Here is a 6,206-nt window from a genome sequence, read left to right as displayed (position 1 = left end):
CACCATTGTCCATACTGGGGACATGGTGCGTACCATGGGCCCAGAAGCAGCACCACTCCCATCTGCTGTATTCCATCAACAGCCTGTACCTATGTTGGGACAACCAGAAAAGTCCATAGATGTTATCCAGCATCCCAAAGGTGAGAAGTAGGGTAAAACATTCCCACATGGGATCCAGTGGCCACGAAGACAGCTACAAAGAGACGGCAGTTAAACCTTCACACAAACATGGGCTGTTCACGTCATGGGTGAGCGCCTCACGTGAGGCTTGCTTCCATGCTTCCTTTTGCTCTCAGTCCCAAGGACCTGCTATGAAATTGTCTCCGAGTCCCCAGCCACATGGAGGTACTCTGGAAACCCTGAAAAGCTGGGAGCGAGGTCACAGGTTCCCAGGGCTGGCTGATGATGTTTATTGGAATGGCAAAGCTGTATACACAGCACAGCCCTTAGCAGCCATGTGCCACTGGCTGGAATGGCTGGCTTATGGAAAGCTCTAGGCCCTCCAGCACTCCCTTGGGTGTATCAAGATGTCTCCATTTGAGCAGACGCAACTAAGATCGGGTTGTAACAAAGGGAAGAAACCTGTCTGGGCAGATCCACACACCCACAAGTCTCATTTCTATGTCCCCAAATGGTGACATAACTACTATGTTCAAATCTCTCCCACAGGGCTCTTTTTAGATTATTGATATGGAGGTACCTTGGAAAACTAAATCCAACGTGATGCAGCCAGGTGAGGTGCCTGCTGTCTCCAAAATCAAGCGGCAAAGGGCAGATCTAAGTTTGAGGCCAGCCATAGATACATACCGTGATCACGCTGCAAGATCTAAAATAAATAAATAAAAAACCTTGATGTCAGCAAAAGGCCTTAATTCTTCATCTGATCTCATCTTGCACAGGCCTGGAAAGATCCCAGGCCCTGGAGATGGCATTTCCTGTTTAATTGGTGGGGCCTCTGCTTTAGACAGCTTTAGACAGCTTAATGGTCTATTAGTAAAGAAGGTGTCTTATTGCAGAGGCCAGTTTATCATCTGCCACTGCTGATAAGGAACAGAGGGACGCCTCTGGCCACACGGCCCCAGCACAACATCTTCAGGGCAGTTTTTAAGTGGTTTTAATGCCTGGGACTAATTGGCATGGTTTAGGAGCAGGGAACAGAACTTAAGCTTTCTATTTATTTAAATAATGCAATTTCTATGAAAATGAGTTCATTCTGGTCCTTTGAAAGAAAGAAGGCAAACCCAGGAAAGGTCAAATACGTGACACGGAGGTTGTTTCCTCCTGGGCTGGCTGTGGGCCTCCTGGTTTGCTCTGCAATGGAGCAGAGACCTCAGGTTGCAAGGTCCCTGCACCTCGGAACATGGGCTGGTCTTCACAGCTGGTCTGGGGCAGGAGTTTCCGGTTTCGTTGGGCTGGCAATGTGCATTGATCCACAGGTTGCTAGAGCTGGTGATGTTTGGTCAGAGTGTGTGGGGAGCACCAAGACAACTGTCCTTGCTAAGCTGTGAACTGTGTGTATCAGTAGTCTAGGTTAGACTGGGCTGTAAAGTGCAGTGTGAGCCTTTCAAACGCCTACATCAGCTTGGTCCCAAAATTCCAACTGTTTGTGCTGGTGCAACTGGCCATTTTAAAGTCAGGTCCTGGGACTAAAGAAATGACTCCATACTTAAGAGGACCTATTGCTCTTGCAGAGGACCCAGGTTCAGTTCCCAGCACCCACATTGGGTCAATCAAAACCATGTGTATCTGTAGCTCTAGGAGATTTGACACTCTCTAGTCTTCATGAGAACCCACATACATATCTCACACACACACACACACACACACACACACACACACACACACACACAAGTACAATAAAACACAATGGAGGTCCTCTCATCTTCGACACTGTTCTTGTTCTCATTTTATTCTATTTTACAGTTGTCCAGCAGAAGGAATAAGCTCCCTCCACAGATACTGACTTTGTTACTCTTCTGTTGCTATGATGAGACACCTTGACCAAGGCCATTGACAGAAGAAAAGGTGTCTCTGGGTTCACAGTTCTGGAGAAGAATCCGGCCTGGCAGCTGGGGCTAGAACGGAGTTCACACGCTCAACCACAAACAGGAAGCAGGGAGAGAGGAGCCTGGAAGTTTGAGGAGGTTTTTACTTCTAAAGCCTCCCCCTTGCCACACTTTCTCCTGAAGGCTGCACTCTCTGAGCCTCCACAAACAGCACCACACACTGGGGACTAGACGTTCAGATGTCTGCATCTATGAAGGACATTTCTCAGTCAAAGCCCCATGCGTGCTGTGGAAATTATTGTTTGTAACCCTATCTAGGCAGTCCTCCAAAGGCGCTTCAGCAGGCCAGAGCAGGCGTCCGGATAGATACACCTGAGGCTGCCTTCTCCCTCCGACCGTCCCTCCGTTCCTCCCTCCGTCTCTCCGTCCCTCCCTTGAGTATTGCCTAATATTGCCTCTCAAAAAAGCATTCACGTCTGAACTCTTGTCTTGGGGCGGGGGGGTCTGCTTATTTGGGAAACCAAACCAGAACACTTACTTGGTGTGATTTTTCTGAAAACTTTCAAAACATTCTTGATCTCTCTCTCTCCCTCTTTCTCTTGTGTTCGTGTGAGTGTGCATGTGTGTGGGAATGTGCACCTACTGCCTTCTGAATGCTGGAATTTCATGCAGGTCACAGTGAATGCTGAATTCTGGTCTACAGGTGTTCATAGCAAGTGCTCTATCCACTGTGCTCTCTCTCCCCAGGTCCTTTCAAAAGGGTTTTCAAAATAAAGCAATGAAAACTTTTTCTCCCCAGTCCTGGGAATTGAATACTAGGCAAGCTACACCCCACCCCATCCCCACCCACCCTTTTTGAGGCAGAGTCCCACTAAGTTACCCATGGTGGCACTGAACTTGCTCTGTAGCCAAGACTGCCCTTGAACTTTGCATCCTCCTACCTAATCTCCAGTCTCTGGGATGACAAGTGCTCAGCAGCAGGCCTTGCCTCATGCTATATTGTAACAAGGGAAGCTTTCCCCAGAGTTCTTCAATCTCCCAGACTGACACTGTATCTGCAAGTGCCCGGGGTCTGCTTTGCTACATAGTAACTCTTAATTATAACCAGACTCGGTTTGGCAGGAGTATCAACTCTTTGACTTTGTCATAATCCCCACCCTTCTCTCGTGTGTTCTCCAGGTTATCTTCATTGCCAATTACCAGCTAGTTGCTCCGTGGTTTTCTTAAATTACCCAGATACTTGACTGTTTTTCAAGCTCCATAAAAGACGGCAACAGATAGATCAAAAGGACTGTGTGTTTCCATTTAAAAAGTAGAATAGAGAAGAGAGCATTCCTTTTGTCCTTTTAACAGCAAGCAAGCAAAGCTTACTGAAAAGCAAAGACACAGCTCTCTGCAGCTGAGAGGAGACACACAGACATGGTGCTGTGTAGGATATTCCTACACAGCCAACACAAGGACAAAACCGGTACCCTAAGCTCCAGTACCCCAAGCTTGGTTCTGTTGAGCTGAGTTTCCCATCTAGCTTAAAGCTGGGGTTCCATCTTCCACCTCCCATGGTACACACATTAAGCAGGTAGCAGGTGTCTTGAGGGTTGTCCCCGGACTGGGTGAGCCCTGTTATACATGAGGTTGCGTGTCGATGAGAGTTTTTCTGAGTCTCTCCTTCTATGAGGTTCAGGATGTGAGACAGGAACGCCTACACGGAGTCTGTCCTACTTGTGGACACCAGGAAGGGCCCCAAAGGCCTGAGTATCCAGGTTCCTCCCTGTTCCATGGAGTGAGTGTAAAATGTTCTCTGGTGATGCTTAGTAGTAGTGTGAGCTATCTTACAGAAAACTCCCTAAAGATGGTCAAGTATGTGTTGTTAGAGATCTACATCCAAACATTTGTTTCCCAGCACCCAGTGACCTTGAGCTGTTGCTGTAGTATACAAAGAGAAAAGGCATCCTCCTTCAGACGGGGGCCTGCAGAGTGCCCCTGCTTGTGAACATACTTGTGACATACTTTCTGCTTTTATAATGACACCGATCACAGATTTAAAGAGCCCTGGCAGTGTTCCTTCCTGTGGAATCAGCCTCCACCCAGACCTATGAGGGATCCCAGAAGTTTGTTCCTCATTTTCCCCACAATATCACATGAACATGGCTGTGTCTCTCTGGAGGAGCCCCAGAGATTGAGATTGAGTTGATGATATGCAGGTGACAGAACACCCCACAGGCCCTCAGGCTGTTTCCAAGTCTGCGTGCAGTTTACTCCGTGCTATGTAGTCCAGGCCTGACATCTGCACAGGATAACTGTTTGTTTGTTTCCTAGCTCTCCTGTCCTTCTGATAACTGTCTAGAATAAGAACCCCGGAGGGAAAGACAGGAGCCCTTTCTGCCCTCCCAAACCTTCAACACAGAATTGTTTATTAAAGTCTATTTTACTATAGGATGAAAACCAGGCAGTAAAGGGTAGGAGATATGGCGCAGTCAGTAAAGAACTTGCCATGCAGAAATGAGGACCCAAGTCTGATCTCCAGCATAAATCCCACCTAAAATCCAGGCCCGGTGCCACATGTGTGCAATCCCAATACTGGAAGGGCAGAGACACACAGACCCTTGGGGAGCACTTGAAGAAGACACCTAGTGTTGACTTCCTTACAGACAAGAACTCATGTACACACACAAATAATAAATAGACGAGAGGGAGGGGAGAAAGAGAGAGAGAGAGAGAGAGAGAGAGAGAGAGAGAGAGAGCCCACTGTATGGCACTTTCAATTTGCACATTTTCTTTCTTATGTTAATTATGTTTTTTAGTGAACAGAGGACTGTACCCAGTATGTGGTACAGCGTGTGAGCTTTTAAAGCCATGCCAGGGAATCAGTTTCACAACTTGGGGTTCACTTCTCTGTCTAGAATACGCTGGACTGTCATTCTTCCAGCGTATCGCCTCAAATCTCAGCTTCAAACGAGCCACTTCCAAAAATCGAACCCTCCCTTGGAGAACTAAAACACCTCATGACAAATCTTCAAAATACACCCCCTGGCCCCTCCCCCACGTTCTCAATGATGAGTAGGAAATGTGGTATTGGGGAGTAAGGCAATGATTCTCAAGGGGCTTCCAGAGTCTCCTACTTCCTATCCTGACCCCCCACCTCAAGGCCCTGGCTTCTTCTATATGACCAGTTAGGCTGTTGTCTACGCATAGATCTCTCTTCCTTTATGTTTCCTGTCCTGACACTACCAGTGGTCACCCCACATTAGCATCAGAGCGATAGAAGACTCCAGAAACCCAACCCTCTCTGCAGTAAAAGCCTGAAAATTGCATTTTGATACAATTAGGAAGATAGCATTTTAAATACAATCCCATCAATTCAGCTAAATGCTCTCAAACTATAAGATCCACTCTCTGAAACAAAGGAATACATCTCCCCAATCAATATAATTACATTTGTAAATGAAGATTGTGGCGTGCTCTGTCCACGAGGCAGGGCTACTTGTTTCCAAATGCTTGATTAGGTCATTAATCTCCTTCCCTTCCTCGGCCACGTACTTCAGGAAGCTACTTTATATCAAGTTCACATTCATGAAACAATTAAGATAATTTAAGATAATAAATCTCCTGGAAATGCAGCGTTGGGACCTCTGAAAGCATCGCCTAAGAGACCCAAGGACCTCATTGCTGAAATGGACCTCCAGGATGGCCCCATGCCCCCCCCCACCCCCGTTACTAGGACTTAGATCTGCTTCAGTGTTGGGTATTTCTGTCATGGCTAAGGAACCTTTGAAGCCCATCTCATTTGTGCTTTGCCCCTTGAGAGTATTCTAGATTTTTCTGAGCCTCAGTAAGATGGAAGAGAAGTTTGGGAAGTAAAAAAAGAAAACCTTCCTGAGATAAAAGACTGTCTTGACTGTACCTTTTGTGTCAATCGAAAGGGCTTGCCTCTGGCGTGCCATTGATTCTGAAGACAATGAAAAGTGAGCTTCCAGGAGGGCCGAAGTGTCTAATGCCTTACTGAGGGTGCCATCATATGTTAAAAAAGAAAAAATCGCCAACCAAGATTTGTGAACTGCATTGCCCAAGTGTTATATCTTAAGTAAAATGTCAGCTAAATTAGGGGGGTGGGGGAAGGAATACACAAGTCATGGTCTGAGAAAGGGACCGGACGGGAGTGATGTGGTGGAACTGTCTTGGAAGGAATGAAAATATGCTAAA

Source organism: Mus musculus, chromosome 2, assembly GCF_000001635.26.
Source record: "Mus musculus strain C57BL/6J chromosome 2, GRCm38.p6 C57BL/6J".
NCBI classification, from domain to species: Eukaryota; Metazoa; Chordata; class Mammalia; order Rodentia; family Muridae; genus Mus; species Mus musculus.
This window is presented reverse-complemented; position numbering follows the sequence as displayed.